The following is a 17,641-nucleotide window of genomic DNA, read 5'->3' on the forward strand; positions in this document are numbered from 1 at the left end:
AGTGAAACTATTTAGTACATCTGCTGGATGTGAGAGACATGCCCTTCTTCCCTCCACCAGTAGACGTTTTGTACTGTTGTTTCCCCGAGCTTGTTTAAGTCATCAGTACAGACATATGATGTCTGTATTGTTCTACCAACCACTGTGTTCTTTGTCTTCATTACAAGAGGCAAGCTTAAGAAAGAAATTTGATAGAAAGGTTTATTACAATCCTACAGAGACAGAGCGCAGAATTCCCAAACCTGCTTAAGCCATTCCCTGTATGATTTAAATCAGACTGATCTATCTTGTTCTTGGTTTTGTAATTCTTCAAGGAGCATGGTAAGAATGTTGAGAACATTTTGGCAGCCTGTAGCCTGCTCTGAATCAGGCTGAGAATTTCGCCTGCTGTTGCCCACTATTGTAACTTTCCCAGAAATTTTCACACCTCTATTTCTTTGCAAAGGCAAACCAGCTGCACTACAACTCTCCACTCTGCCGTCAGCTGGTAAGAATACCCTGTTTGTCCTTATGTCAATACACAGTTCTTGAAACCTCCTTGTCATGATAATAAAGCAATATATTCAAGACCAACGAGTCAGCCTTGAAAACTTGCAAGCAAAGCTGTGAGTTTGGCATGTGAACTGGTCTGTGAGAATGCTGAACTGCCTAAGCAAAAGCCAGCCCTGCAGCATCACAGTTCCTGCTGCCTCCACCTGCAGGACAGACAAAGAATCCTTCAGACACTCCTGTTGCTGTAAAGACACGACATCCTGGGTTTCTTGGACCTCACTGTAGGACAGAAATACAAAGACGTCTGCCGAGTGATTTCTGTGCCTGTTGGAGGCATTGAATACAGCACCACATCTCTCAATTCATTTACTCTTTTATCAGACCACAGCTTCCCTTCAAGTGAACTCCAAAAAATTACTGTTTCAAATGCAAGGTTCTGAACATATTTAATCTGTCCAAAATATAAACTTCCTTTAACTGATGAGTTATTACTTGCTTAGGAAACATCCCCTGCACCTCCATAGAAATATATTTAGTTATAACCCTACAGCTTAAAAAGCAAGCACTAGCTGCAGGATTTTGAGGTATTGGTTAGGTTGTCAATTTGTTTATATGAGAATTTATTGATTCAAAAATCCTGTAATCTGAAAAAGCCTCAAAAGCCTTGGATTACCCAGTAGCTTCCCAGTAATTAAGATCTCTGTGTAATGCTGTAATTTTGCAGTGTGAGAAACACCGTTTCAGTTTCTAACTGATCTGCATCAAATTAATTTTTAAAGTTGTTGAATTATGCTAACAAGATCACAATAATTAAAAGAGCTTCAGGGGGAAGTGGATAGAGTTGGGAGTTAGAACTGCCATCCCTGTGAGAGAAAAGATTTGTGCTTCCTCTTGAGTTACTCTAAGCTAGCAATACAAATCCTCAGAGCTCACATTAATGCAAGCCTGACTGACAACCTACCATTCAGAGCAACCATCTCAGATTTCTGCAATTAGCATGTGCTCTAAAATTTCTGATTCTTTAGGCTTGGTCTCTAATTTACATTTTGAAAAGGCTCTTAAGAATGAAGATGCCAAGACTGAGCAAATTCACTGCTCTTGAGACACATTCTGCATATCTGCAAGCTCAGTAAAAATGTGTTTCTGTTAAAATCAACAGGATAAGTATCATGGGAAAAAAAATGATTCTTCTTACCAAGCTGGGAGTACTGAAGGCTTTAATGGAGAAACTCTGGAAAGACACAAAAGAAACTAGTCAATGTACTGCAATGGGGACAGTGTATTAAATAATGCAGAAAGTTGCAGGCAGCACTTGCTAATCCCTGAAAATCTCTTCATGGCCTTAATAGCAGCTTTTTATATGGAAAACTGTATATTCAAGAGGTCTACATACAACTTAATAGCAGAAAAAAGAGAAAGCAGGGATATATTAGACATATCATCCCATCTGCTCCTAGTGACTGATTTTTCTCTTTGTCAAGGATTGCTTTAGAAGACCCAAAAAATCAGATTACTTATTACTTATCCAGAGAGATTATTTCACATTTTAAGAACGTTTTCCTGAAGAATAGGAGGCTTGAAAATCAATGAGATACAATCTGTAAGCATGAGTGCCTGAATAGGTCCCATATCAGAATGCTGGAGCCAGCACACAATGGGTAAAACAATATTGCCAAGATCAGTTACTGCCATTTTCATCATGGATTAGGCAAATGTCACACACCTGAAGTTTCAGAAATTGTGTTCTAGTTTGTATCTAAGATACAATTTGTTTTATGTCAGGTTCTCAACAAATAAAGACATTTTTTCTAGGCCATTCATAATAATGATATCTTCATTGTGCGAGTTTAGGTCATTAATTCTACTATTTTAAACTATCCATTTATGCTGGATGACTTGGGGATTTTGGGTGCTTTTTAAAAAATGAATGAAAAAAATAATGGGCCATTTAAGTGCATTTTTGCAAAACAATGATATTACCTATTCTCTTACTTCTAACTCAAAAAAGCCATCAAGAATTTAACTATGTCTGAGTGAAAAATATTTGATAGTGTGTAGATGTTCACTACTCTGACATTTGCTTTGCTGTATCTGATAATAAATTAAAAAGCTCGCATTTATTATTAGTCTAGATGAATGCATTAACAGAATAGCATTTTCCCCATTCTGAAAATAATCTAAAATATTTACTTTTATTGCTTTCTTCTTCCTCCTCTCCTTTGCAAGAAGCTTACATTTTAACTCTCTGACTGTAGCACCTTCAAAACTGCACAGCATGCACAGTACCAGAAAGTGAAGGGGCCTGATTTTGGTCAAAGCCAGCTCCCACTTTCAGCACACCAAGTGGAGACAGCAGAGGAATAATGCCTGATAAGCACTGTGGATGAAGATGTCCAGGCTTGGGAGGGGGGCTGGAGAGCTTAGTTGCAGGAATGCAAGCTGAGTCTCACCAGCTGCCCTGCAGACAGGGAGCCTTGTCCCATTCCATTCACTGGTACAGATGTTGCCATCAGACCAATAAGCCCCGAGTTATGAACAGCACCTCTCAGCTAAATTTACACTTGTGCTAACTAAAGAACCACAGCAGGATTTTTATCTCCAGGCTTTAACTCAGCACTATGCTAATTAACATTGATTTTTATCCCACATAGTGAAAATTAAGAAAATAACTTAAGAATATTGATTATGCCTTGGAGCTTTAATGAAGAAGGCATGAAAATCATCTGATACATCTAAATACAGCTTCTGCAGTTCAGGGAAAGTCTCCGTGAGTACAGTATAGGATCTCAGCTAGTCTGCCACTTTATTTTTGCAGTTTTAATAATTTTGACATTAACACCACATTACCATTAAGGACTATACAAACCTTATATATGGTTTAGAATTATAAATACAGAAGATCTTAATCAGAAATTATAATTTCACTCTAATTGCTGAATCTTCTTTAGGTTAAAGCTATCACATAGATCACTGAACATTAAAACTGATGAACAGTTTTTATTCTTTTGTGTCACTATAGTTAATTTCTAGTGAAGGAACAATAGCAGAGCTGTTCTTCACTCCTATCTATGGCTCCCTGCCTGTGACCCAGCAGCCCAGCTTATCTGTGCCAGTCACAGGCAGACTGGATTGAAACAGACACCAATAAACAATGGAACCAGCAAAGCCAAGGGAGGGCAGAAGGAGGAAGAGAGAAAGCAATAGTTGGTTTCTATCAAGTCACTCATGAGTTTGAATAATTAAGGCTAATTCACCACAAGCCAAACTTGATGCTCTCTGCACTGCAACCTCCCAGCTGCCATATCAGGTCTACACACAAGCTACTTTTTGGTGTTTAAGAAAAAATAAAGCCACTGAAACAAGACTCAGAGAGCAAAAGTGTGGTCTCAGTAATTTCAGTTGGCATACACCATTTTTTTTGAACCAATGATGCTTTGTATTCGTAATACAACCTTCCTGTAGTTTGCAATGGTCTGAGGATATAAACGAGACTGTGTATAAATGCAACTGATTGCCAAAGCTGAAAAAACTTAGGAACTCTCAAGCACATAAGCCTTTTGTCAGTTCTAAATCTCCAAGCAAAACCAAGACCATGAATCATTGCACTGACTTTAGTGTAATTGAATTGCTACAGTTGGTAGCAAGGGAACCGAAGAGAACTTTAGCAGAAACACAGTGATGATATTTTATGCTCTGTGGGAACAGAAATCAGTAATTACTGCTTACAGAACAGTGAGTTCTTAGAAGAGGATATTGGATTAGTTTTTCTACTGAGTCCATGAGTTTTACTATACACTAAAGTTGTGAATTTTAGTTCCCCAGCTAATCTCTCAATTTCATACCTCTCTTAAGTTTGAGAGATCAAACTGTCTTTTCTTATATATATATTTCCATACATTTCACTGAAGATTTCTGGGGCTTTTTTATCATTTAGCTATGTGAATTAATTCTGCTGCTTATTTCTTGTTTCATTTAATTTATACAATCTTAATTTGGCACTCTGGATAAGGTATATCATCATGTCCTGGAACAGAAGATCCATACATGCAGGGCTGGGAAGAGAGCTGATGGGAAGATCTGTTGCAAGGCACAGTCACCTTCCAAGGGAGTGTTGGCTAACAGTAAGATGGGATGTCGTCCTGTACATAATATTATCTAATGATCTTGGGTTCAGATCTCTTATTGCAGTGAGGAGGTATTTTTTTTTAATACTCAGCATACCTTATAACCTGCCAATGAGCTGAAAGAATTAGAGTTACTGTAGCAGTACTAATCTATTTCCACAGTAATTCTGAAGCTGATCTGACAGGCACTAGAACTAAGCAAGCATGCACTTGCTTTATTAGACTTTAAAGAAGTTGAATTTAACACTCTTGTGAGCTTTTCTGATACGAAAAGTATTTAATCACAAGAAGGGAGATAGAAAAGTGCTAACAAGTTTAAAGGATGCCATTTAAAATGTACCAACTTGTATTTATCTGTGGTGTACAAGGTGCATGAGCTGTGGAAAGAGCACCACCACCCTTCTTAGTACATTCTTTTTTATAAAATCAAAATTCCTAGAGGCAAGTGATTGTGACACTCCACATTATGCCCTATGGTTTTCTTCATTAACAACAGGTGTGGTGTGTGTAGGTAATGCTCCATGCTCCCATTCCTGCAATGGATTTTTCTTTTGCAAGCATGATCTGCTTTGCCACATTGCAGAGTGGGCAAGAGGGGGCAGCCACAAATGAACTCCGGTCACATCCACTCACATCAAACTGCTCCCATGACCTTGACTGACCCCAATGGGCTCTGCAAGCTAGAGAACACTTATGTAACAAGCTGAGCCGGCAGTCCCCCACCAATAATGTGTGAAATAAATCACCAAGTGCTTTGCAGCACTAGGCATATTTTCCAAGCTAACATATAGCTAGATGCAGCTTTTAAAAGACAAGCAGTTTTCCTGAATGTCCTATGACACGGCATGCCCAGCTCCTCCCTGGAGAAGGATGAGGAATGTGCTGCCTTTTCCCCAAGCCTCCCACCCTGGAGATCTGTCAGGTCCCTTCCTGAGGTCAGGGGAGGGAGGATGCAGCTCACAGCTTTGAAGGAGTGGGGTCAGCAGGCAGCAGGCTCCCTGCTCCCACCCCTATCACCCTGACCTTCTGTGCCAGTGGTGTGCAGGCTCTGGAGAGGAGCTCAACACTCCTCTCTCATCCCTGTGCCTGTGTGAGGCATGACATTGGGCAGAAAATGTGCCAAAATAGTATTTGCATAAAATTTTTAGAAACCAAAAGCTTTGAATAAGGTATGTAATAATCTAAATTAATTTTGTTCAACCAATTGTAAACTAGTCTATCTTAAGCACATTACTGCCAGTTTTGTATTTCAAATTAGCCAGGATGCTAGAGACTGGATGAGAAACTTCTAGTGCTGGAGCACACCTCTGTGGTATGCAATATAGCAGCTGTAGGTGATACAAAACCTCCATTCAGGGCAACACCTGAGGATTATACAAAAATTAAGTGCATAAATGCAATCCAGAAGTGTGTGCATGAACTAGCACCACTCAGTGGGGCTCATGGCACTGAAAATTCTTCTGGAGCAGCAGGGGGGCAAACAAAATGTGTTGTACTGCTCAGGTATAAACTTGATGGTCTGGAGATGATCAGTACATGTGTCTTTGTTTTCTTTCACAATATGTGCTTCTATCAGCACATATTAGTCTGTCTTAGGTTTAAAATCCTTGAGGAAAGGACAATCAGATTTTAGTCAGGTAAGAATGAACATTATTTCTCTGAATTTCCCTCTTTTTTTCCCCCTTTAAAAATACTTATAAATTTTTTTTCTAAAGGTACTTTTAATTAAGATTACTTATAAATCTGCTTCTATCTCTGTAATAAACTGACAAAATATCTTTCAGTTACTTGTTTTTGAAACTTCAGCACTAAAACAATACAACTTTTTTTCCCTGAATTTTCAATACAGATTCAAAAGGTAAAAAACACAGCTGAACACACAATCTCTAAATTGTTTATGATCTGCCCCAAAGGCTTAAATCTTCCTATCTAAACAGTTGAGACCAAAGGAGTTGTCTCGAGGCAAATGAAAATAAAAATTTGTTTTTCAAGTACTTATGGGGAAAAAAATCTTCCATTTGTCTCTAGTTAGTATACTGTGTAGTCACTGCCCAAGATAAACCAGGAGAACTCAAAGAAAATTATCACAATTTTATTTGCAAGAAAAATCTCCAGTGCAATTGTTTTTGTCCACTTGGCAATTTCTAAATTACTTTTATATAATGCATGAGAGTGTAAGAAAGAAAAACATTGCAATGTTAGACTCTAAGACAGTGAGTGAAAATGTCACCTGACTTTCACCCTCTCTGCAATCAGAAGAAAAAAGCCACCCTTAAGTTTCTCCTCCTCCTTTGAAATTCAGGAAAGGCATCAACATCTAGCCCACAAATGCCAAGATATGTAATATTTACACAGAAGAACTTCTCATGGCACCTGAAGGGAAATGGAAACTGAAGTTTTCATTGCCTTATCAAATAATTACTGCAAAATATAATTTTCCAGCCAAATGAAAAGAGGTAGAAGGCAGTAAAAACTCAGAATTATTCTCTGCATTTGCAGAAACCAGTAGCAAAACTTCCATTGATTCAAGTAGTCATGATTTCACTAGGAAAGAAAGGAATGTAGAGTTGGGGGAGGAGCTTTCGCCTTTTGAATTTTTGCTAGATAATTAGTTAAGCTTCAACAATTTTCAATACAGGTCAAAATTGCTTCAAAGTGCTACACTCACGTGATCAGTGTCTTTTGCAGATAGTGCAGCACCACAGGGAATAGCCAACATAATTATGTGGCACAGTTTGGATCGAATTAATAGTTCTGAGAGTTCAGGTTAAGAGAGATTAGACTTCCAAATTGTGTAGATGAGGAGCCTAGAAATGCCTCTTTTTGTCTTAGCCTTTTGTAAAACAAAATAATGACCCATAAAATTATTTTTGCTCATAGAGGGCTGCATGCTTCCCAGCACTGCTTGGAGTTAAGTGCTCTCTGACTAACACTGCTCTGAGACATTTCAATTTGAGTAGCAAAGGCCAGAGGAGCTCTCACATGAACATCCTTTACCCTACAGAAGTTTCCTCCACTTGGCTGCAGCCGCTGCAGTGGCACAAACAACACTTTTACCACAGGCAAGAGCAATGAAGCTGGCAGCTAGAACTGATGTCTGTGATACTGCCTATCTGGGAGGCTTTTCCAGGGCTTCAGTGTTTGCCAGCTGGTCAGCTGCTGAGGCAGAGAGCTCCCACACAGGAGGCCTGTCCTCAGCTGAAATTTTTGGTGGGAAGTTTTAATCAAAACAGCTCATTTTTTTCATTTTTTTTCTTTTTTTTAAGAATCTCTAGTAGCTCTTTTTCTGAGACACAGATATGAAATTCGGGGTTGGTGGATTGTCTGGCCCCAGGCGCAGGATTTTGTGATTGTACAGAAGGGAGGACACCCTTTCCTGTATTCTTACAACTCATTTTTATTGAAGAACTGGGAAAAGCTGGATTTGAGCATAGAGTGATGAGAAAACAAGGAGTTACAGGAACAAAATAAAATAACTGGGTGAAGGTGGCAGAGGGATTTAAACACCCAAAGAATAAAAGGACCTATTTGCCCAGAATGGAAAGACTTAAGAAGGGGAAAAAAAAAAAAAGGAGAAAAGCCCAAGGTGAAAACATCTGTAACAACCAGAAAGCTCCAAATTATAGGACTTGGAACTGATACTAGATTTCCCTACCAGTAGTACAATGGTTTTAGACATTATTAAGCATCCCATATTTTAAAAGCTGTTCAACAAGGAGTAGCAACATATTACCAGTATCATTTACTCCATAAACTCTGCATATGGAGGTCTGTGCACATGTTTTCAGAATCAAAGTTTAAATCACAAAGAAAACTCAATAGAATTTCACTACATCTCTGAAGAATAAACTAACAAAAAAAAAAAAAACATAGCAAAGAGATACTTTTTAAAAGCTGATATATGAGGAATCAAATAGTAACCATGCAACCTTGTTCTGGCACAGCAGATTCCTGAGGTGTACTGCTGCTTGAGCATTGAATTGTCTTCACAGTGGAAGGGAAGGCCAAGCCCAGCCTCTGGGATGATTCCTTTCTACCACACTAACATCACTGACACAACTCCTCAGTCTTCTTTCCCTGAACTGAAGACTTTTACCTGTGTATTTTACCAAAGAAACTAGGGAACTTTCTGTAAGGCTTTTTTCTTTCTTTTCTTCCTATTATGTATTTAAGGCTATTAGTTCAAATTTTAAACACCACTTAAATTCTCAAAGATTCTCTGATTTCCTCCCAGATATTATCCATTCCCATCTGCCCTTTGAGGTACCTTGTTTTCCTAGCAGCCTACATTTTTATTGATGAAATCACTGTGTCACTGGCACATCTGCTGACAAATATATACCATATGCTTCTCTTTCTCCCCAAGCAAAACAGTTACCTGAGTTTGAGCTGTGAAGTTACATAGTGCAGTATAATTTCATGAGTCTTTTGCATCAGGAAAATGTTGTTTATAACTGCTTTTCTTACAGAATCTAGTAATTATCCTAATAGGCCTGTTTCTATCAGTAAATTAAATCCAGTGAAAACATACAGTACATGCATGACTAGAGAGCTCTTAATTAATTTTCAGATCATTAAACCCCTTTCAGCTGATGATTAACCCAATTTTGGGATTCATACGGACAGTGTAACAAAATATGCCAGAAGGTAACAAAAACATTATGAATATTCATTCTTAAATTGTTCAGCACAGATCGCTACAGAGGCCAGGAGACATCCCACACTGTCAGTCATGGGGACTTGTATTATCAAGCTTGATGAAAAGATACCTTTTAGACAATACTAAAACCAGCCTTTTATAGGGGAAAAACAATTTTGGTGTTATTCATACCAGTTTCTAGTTTCTTATACAGAAGCTTTTTTTATGTTAAATGTGTACTTTTTTTTCTAAGTTTATTAAATCTAATTTGGTTCTGATGCCAACCAGCACAGTGTAATTAGTGAGTATAATTTTAATATACAGACATTGTAACAGATGGTACACTCAGGATCTCTACTTTGAACTAGCAGAAACTATTTAATTAAAGTGTGATTTCATTCAAAACAACCCAGCTCTGGCATAATAAATCTTATTCTTGAATGGGAAGTTGATGAATAGGACACATGTACGTCACCAATAGTATTTCAACATCTTTATAGCAATTTGTCTTAAAATCTTATATCTGAAGCAAACTAAAAATTAATATTTCACCAAGATACACATTTTCTCCATAAGATAAGAAAAACATGAAAATATATTCAGTTCTATTCAGGATCCACAATACAGGCTAATGAAATTCAGTCCAATAATAGGGTCACTAATGCAAGCAACCTCCTTTCCTGCAGCCTCTGTGTCTACTCAAAGCACAGTTCTGTCATCCCTGAATAAGGCACATAAATAGAGTAGAGAAAATATGAGAATAAGACCAATAAAGTCAGGTTTCAGTTGCCTCTGAAATAATTTTTACAATTCCCACTGTGCCTTTTTAATTTTGTTGGTTTTTTTTTTTTTTTTTTAATTAACAGCACTGAAACAAAGAAGCACTAAAATCATTGAAGTTCTCATGGAGTTCTCCTCCTAAGGAGGGATAAATTTCCTGATCTGATAGCCTGAAAGCATCACTCCAGACCTAAACTAATTTCAAATTAGTGAGGAAATTACTGCTGTTTCCAGGGAAAAACAATGAGGCACAAGTTCTCTACTGCACAACAAAGTTACTGTAAGAGGCAGCAAAAGCAGAACTCAAGTGCAGATCTTGCAGTTCTATTGAAGCAAGGTATACCAATATTCTCTCCCCTAAAAAAGAGCAGTTTGGTTAATTAGTTAATAGGAAAGCTCTGCTAATGTATAATGGGTATTGCTTTTCACAAGAAGCCTTGTCTAAGTCAATACCAGGTAGCTAAGAAGCTGGATGTACAGGATTTCCTTTGACCAGAAACAATGTGTTTGACATATGAGATCTTCCTAGGGGATGTCCATGTGATTTCAACTTCCCTAACTTCTCTAAATGAATGGGAAAAAAAACCAAAAAAACAAATCACAACCCATCAAAACTACTCTCAAAAGGAACTCCAGGCTATTATTAGTACCATGTTTAATTGCTGTCAAAGCAATACTTCAGCAACTGTTGAGTAGCAGCATACAACCAACCAACTGTAATTTGGTAATTAGAGAGACATGGTTATCCAAGAGTTAATCAGCTATCCTGATGTGGCTATGCTGCTCTTTTCCACAGAGAAGTGCTCCTTCCCAGCACATGGCCAGGTAGTGTGGGAAAGCTCCCTCTTTGTTTCCATCAAAATCTTCTCTTCTGACAAGTGGAGGATAGTTCCAGCATTTCTAATTTGAGCATTGAATTGTCTTCACCTTATTTGAACCTGATTTTCTTTTTGTTTCAACATTATTTTCACTGCTCGCTTCCTCTGAGGATCAGTTTGACTAGGAAGATCCATATGCCCATATGCCAGGGTTTAACAGCTAAATGGAGTGGGAAAATCTTCAATTAGCTGAAAGTGATTTCAGCTGGGCAGGCTAAGAAATGTCTATAGACTGAAAAGCTGCAAAAGCTAATCTATCAGTCATTATGTTTTCTAATTATTAAATTTGAGCTGAACATCAAATATCTTGTACCATTAATTAAAAAATAAAACCAAACAAAACAACCAACCAAAAAAACAAAAACCACCAAATCCATGAGTAATAAAGGCAATTATTCAAATATTGAAATTGTTTTGGATAATAGATGCCCCAGTCTTGTAGACAATGGTAATGCATCACTGCACTAAATCATACAAACTGTCCAGCTTCAAATAACTGCTTGCATTTTGGGTGTATTTAAAGAAACACTCTTATTCTCAGTGATCACTTACAAGCAGTTTCACAAGCAGCCTTTGCAAACTTACCTTGGCATTATTGGAAAAATTGCAGAGAACAGAGAAGGGAATTTTTTAAAATACATTTAGATGAACAATTAACTGATAGCCTTTTCCAAAACACCAACAATCCTCCTCAGTATGGTTTATCATTATTTCTACTGCAGTAGTGTTTAGAGCTTTAGTCAGGCACAGATCCCTTTGTGCTAGATGCTGTACAGGAATAAAAAGAGAATGCTTGTCTTGAAGATCTTACAGCCAAGCATGTGGTTATTTGCTAGACAATGCATTTTAGACCATAATTGCCTCATTTGTTTCAACCCTGTTCATCTCTCATCTTTCTTAATGGAATCAAGGCATTGACATCACAGTTGCTGGGTACAGAGTGTGGATTTATATGTGACCATATGCACAGTTATAATGAGAGGGTTGCAGTTATTGTTGAATTCCCTATTTAGAAAGCATATTATTTCTTTGTCTTTGATATACTAAGCAGTATCTGCTTTTCTCTGAAAATATTTAATAGACAAAGCTAATTCAGCTTTGCTGGCCATGAGCTTCTGTGCATTAAGCCATCTGTTTTTATGTGGGAATGGGAGAGAAAAGATAGCAGGTCAGTTGTCAGAAGATAGAAGTTAAATAAAACTCAGTTTGATTAAGTAGAATGACAAAATATAAGTTAATTGAGAAAAAAGTAAATTAAAATCATTACCTACTGTCACTTCTGAAACATTATGGCTTATCATTTATGCACACCATATCTGTGCAAGAGCACCCTCAATTCCTGCCTGCAATAGCTGCACGTTGTAATTTTTATTATTGCCTCAGGGGTTTGCTAAAACTCGTCCTTGACAGAGCAGCAGAATTTCAACAAAATTACGTCTAATCACATTTCTTAACCTCAGTCAAAGATTAATTTGTCCTGTTCCTGTTTATCATTGCAGAAGATACAAATTTCATCTCTTAATTGTTCTTTCTTTTGTTCTCTCTATTGATTCTAGAAGCAAATGACATTCTATTCTTTAACAGATTTGAAATCCTTTGTTTCCATTATGGTAAAGATAAGTTGTTCAGACAGTTTCAGAGAAGTCAAAATTTTGTCTTGAGCTTCAAATATGACCAGTTTGCGGCTAATTCTTTAAATTTTCTCTAAATCAATTTATTCTAATTTTTTTTTCTCATTTCTCTAAATTCTTTACAGTCAAAGACAAGTTATGTTTCAACCAATCTTAGTTACACAGAGCACATATTATTCACAAACTAATGTCATCTCTCAGGACATTTTTACTTCACCAAGGAAATTCTTCCTTTTGTTAGTAGAGAAAATACTACTCACCAGTGCCCATCCTCTGCTTCACTCTATTCTTCATCAAATCATGCACTCAAATAGGAGTTCTGGCACCCTCCTGAGTAATCCTTCTCCTCTTGTCCTTAAAATTCTCTACTCTTGCATTTAACTGGGGAGGAGAATAAGGTCACAGTAACTTAGGTTTTATGTGATATCAGTTTAAAAACAAAGAAAAGAAAAGAAAAGCAAAACCCACAACAAGAAGTCTACACCGCTATACTTCTAAGTCAGTTTCTGTAAGAAAAAAAAATCTGCTCTTTTATTGGCTTTGCAAAGGAATTAGCATGCAATTGAACGTCATCATCTTTGCCAGGCAAATAGCTGTAGAAATATATTAAACACTCCTAAGTCTCTTCAATCCCATTTAGTCTCCACCTGTCTCTCAAACTGAGCATCCCATTCAGGCAGAAGCAGAAATACCACCCTGAGTACAGAGAGAATACAAATCCATGTATTTCAAATGCACAACTTCTTGCCTGCCTGTTCTCACTCTTTGCATGAAAAGTACAAAGAGAGTCAAGAGATGGCAAAACATACATCAGTCAAACGCACAACTGTGTTTAGCTTAAGAGATAAATGGTATTCACATGTTTTCCACAAGTTGTCTTGCATTTATAGCCTCAACCATATGGACAAAGCAGAGATTGGTTGGTTATAAATACAAGTAATTATATGTATTCTTGTGCATATTTCACTGTATATACATATATATGCTGCTGTATGTCAGACAACTATAAGAGCAGAAAAACACAATGTTCAGTACCCAATGTGGTGTGGATCTTCTTTTGAATCAGAACTAGGTTTTGAATTTGTCACACATCATAGATATATTCTCAAACATATGTGATGCATTTGCTGCTTGTTCAAGAAATATTCTACCCGAACAACAGAAGTCAGAATAACAGCAGTGGGATTGTTCATACAATAGCTCATTATTTTACAGAAATTTTAGCCTACAACCCATATTCTCATAGTGCAAAATACATCTGAACACCTAGCTGCTAGGAAGTTCTTCCTGAAACGTTACTCAGAACCATTTAAAGTCATGAAAATCAACACTGCAGGAAGCAGCCAAAGACCATGGTTTTCCTCCTGTTCCTTGGGCTTTGCAGACAGACCCAACCATGTTGCCAAGTCACCATTTCCAGGCCTCCATCCCCGTGCCAGCCTCACCAGGACAGTGGGGTGCCAGGCATTCCCCTTCTTCTCCCCAGTGACACACAGCACTATTTTTCCAGTGTTGAAAGCAATAGACCTAATTAATGGAGAGCCCCATCACCAGCACTCCTTCTGCCTTTGTTTTTTGCCTGACCAATAGACAGTACACCTTCAATAACACCCTCCTTTAAAAAAATCCCTGATTTTAAAAAATAAACTTGATATAAAATAAAAACTGCTTACCAAACACCAACAAAAACTGCTGCTCTTTGTGGCCAGTTGCTTCCTTTATGCTAGGGTTACACTAAGGTAGCAGGGAACCTGTGGGCACCAATAGGCCCTGTGGGACCCCCAAGGCCACTTCCCACCCACCACATTCCCGGGGCCATGAGTCCATTTCCCTTAGAGGTGTGTGGGGTTGTGGGAGAGCTGCCAGGCCCCGTGGGACCCTCATGGCCACTTCTCACCATATTCCTGGGGCTAGGAGTCCATTCCTCTCAGAGGTGTCCAGTGCTATGGGAGAGTGGCCAGGCCCCACCAGGACCCATGGCAATGTCCCACCCACATTCCTGGGGCCATGACTCCATTCCCCTCAGAGGCATCCAGTGCTCCAGCCAGGGCTGTGGGAGAGCTGCCAGGCTCACCAGGACCCCCTGGCCACTTCCCATCCACCCACATTCCCAGTGCCATGAGTCCATTCCCCTCAGAGGTGTCCAGGGCTGTGGGAGAGCTGCCAGGCTCACCAGGACCCCCACAATCACTTCTCACCCACCACATTCCCGGGGCCATGCGTCCATTCCCCTCAGGGGTTTTCAGCACTCTGGCTCGCACTGCAGAAGAGCTGCCAGGCCCTGCCCTGCCACCTTGTAGAGCCCTGGTCCCCACCACGCCCCAAAGGTTTTCTGCTGCTATAACTTTTAGAAAAATACCACCCACATGTCTCAGAGTTGTAGCTTTGCTGTGCTTTTAGAATTTTCCTTTCCATTAATTAATTCCTTTGTCAATTTGCTGCTATGCTGCCCCAGTGATGGCTGTCATGAGGTCTTGCAAACCGAAGTAGGTAGAGGGACTCTTTGTTCCTCAAAGTCTGAAGCCAAAGAAGGCATCTCCCAGCAATAACGATGGCTTTCCACAGAAACCCCCACTCCAGCCGGCACATCAATCATCTGAGCAAGGAACTCATCAACATTTCTGCTTCATGATCAGGAGTTAAAGAAAGAAGCACCTCATTTGCACATACAAATCCGTATCAATAAAATCTATCACAAAATTTAAACATTTAGGATGACATCTCTGTCAGGAACTTTCTTTCTTTTACTCTGAGACACCTAAGATCAACAAAGGAATATTTCTTGACACCTTTTTACCCACATTGTAAAAGTGATAGCTAATTTTAGCATTACTTTGCATTTCCCTTTTATCCCTCAGATCACACTGCTTCCTATCAGCAAAGAGGTGAGGATAAAAGAAAGCAAAATATCCTTGGCCAGTTATTTTTATGTCTAAACTGCAAAGCATTTAGTTATTTTCAAAACTGTTTTACCATAATCAGATGGTTCCTCAGCAGTTTTCAAAATATAAGCATCTCAAAAAGTACAGGTTTTGGGGTTTGAGCTATTTCAGGTATCAAGGTTTCTATGTTTTTTTATAAAGAATTATATAAAACAAATTACACATATTTTCTGTCAGAGCAATGACAGGTCTTTACCCCATATTTTCTGTCAAATAATTTTTAAATAGCCACATTTCTCAGAAATACAATCAGAGATTGTTATTATCATTACTGCTGTGGTCGGCACATTTCTTCCTATTACAGCAATTTTTTATTAATAGTGTACATGCTATTTTTCCAAATTTTGTAACATCTCTTACGGGCATTAGGGTAAATGCATTTGCTGCATTTGACAGCATTGCACAAATTGTATTTTGACTGTTTTAGTCAATTTTTCATATATTACTGTAATAAAATTAAAATTTAATCAGAACGTCAAGATTTAAAACAACCCTGGCAAGAACTTGTTCTACAGAAGTCTCATTAATAAGCAAGAGAATACCATACCTTTGACAATTACAGGGGCTTGGGGGGTTTTCTGCTTTTAAAAAAGACAACTCTAGTTCATTATTTTTAAAAGCCTTTGTTGTGGCAAGTAATGAAAATTATATTGTTCCTTTGACTTGTCTTGTATATGGAGAAGTCTTTGATCATATAAGTATCATAAATTCCCATGTCAATATTTTCCCTTTCCTATCCACAATCCCAAAGTACAAACAGTTGCTATAGGGGAATAAAAGTCACATTTTAGCTTAAGGAGATCATTAGATACTGGTCCTTAAGGGCAGTTTTCTTTAAAAAAGAATGCAGGAAAAAAATTAAATATCTGTGACATGAGTTACAGCAAAATCACTTGTACAAAAGAAAGACAATCACTTTGTAAATTATAAGCCTCTCAGCAAATGGAGTTTCTACCATCCCAGGGGCAAGACAATGCTTAGGAACATACTGATTTTGTAAAAATTGAAGACTCTGCTTCATTTAGAAGTAAAACTTCAGTATTTCATTAAAGCCAAAAGTAGGCATCCAATACAAAGACTGGAAAGAAATACCTTTATGTCTCTGCTCACTCTTCTCAAAATGGAAACATATCCCTGATTTCCTAGATAACGTATGGTGGGATTCACCCAATCTGACCTTGAGATTTCTAAATGTTACTGCCTAAACCTAAGTTAGTCATGTAGAATCATAGCATCCTTGAATCATAAAATATCTCAGTTTGAGGGGGACACATAAAGATCATCAAGTCAAATGCCCTGCTCCTTGCAGGACTGCCTGAAACAAACTCATATCATTAAGGGTGTCATCCAGACACTCCTGGTACTCTGACAGGATTGGTGCCATGCCCACCTCCCTGGAGAGCCTGTTCCAGTGACTGACCACCCTCTCAGTGACTCCTCTGATAGTTAATGGAGAAAAACAGGCAGAAGGTGAATCACCACATCTTCCATTCGTATTACCTAGTTTCCACACTTACATGGCTAATTACATTAGCCATCCTTATCAACAGGACAGGCATCTGAAGCATCTAAAAAGAGAAAAACTCAAGAAAGGAACTAATCCTTTTTTTTTTTTTTTTTTTCACTAAAAGTACAGCAGCTCTCTTCTGAGCAGGTAAATTTAGGAAAGATGACATTCATTCCTTATGTCCGTCTCCTGACTTTTACTTCTGAATGAAATATGAGGATGTTTCATCCCAAACTTTCATAGTCTCAGTCCTTTTTAAAAGAGAGAATTCAGAACCCAGTCTCTTGCGTGATGACAAACAAACTGAAGGGCCAAAGGATCCTAACTACAAAAGCAAAGACATATGTATAAAAAGCAATGTGGCTTTTTTTGTTGTTGTTTTTTAATGTAATAAATAGAGATATGTGTATTAAGAGGAAAAGCTTTATGTAGGGCACCTAGTGTTCCTTTCCTACTCTTTAAATTACTTATTTCAGGAAAAAAACACCTCATTATTCATTGCATGTGATGTTCTAAGTAATAGTCAAAAGCAGCAGGAATTATGGACAAAACGTGAAACTGCTGATTGGGAAGTGCTATAGCAGGCTATACCAGACTAGTCAGAATTGATGAAGAGTATCAGAGGAAGAGCTTTAGCATTCAAAAATA

The 17,641-nt window shown here is 38.2% G+C and overlaps 1 long non-coding RNA gene across 1 annotated transcript; it reads right to left on the reverse strand.

The window, feature by feature from the left end:
* Nucleotides 1–720: 720 nt before the first annotated feature.
* Nucleotides 721–12,868, reverse strand: LOC134414455 (uncharacterized). Its single transcript, XR_010026741.1, has 3 exons — nt 12,805–12,868; nt 1,688–1,723; nt 721–771 (listed from the first exon to the last, which is right to left on the reverse strand). It is a non-coding gene; the product is annotated as an uncharacterized LOC134414455 (long non-coding RNA).
* Between the last annotated feature and the right edge of the window lie 4,773 nt (nt 12,869–17,641).

This window comes from Melospiza melodia, chromosome 2 (genome assembly GCF_035770615.1).
Source record: "Melospiza melodia melodia isolate bMelMel2 chromosome 2, bMelMel2.pri, whole genome shotgun sequence".
NCBI classification, from domain to species: domain Eukaryota; kingdom Metazoa; phylum Chordata; class Aves; order Passeriformes; family Passerellidae; genus Melospiza; species Melospiza melodia.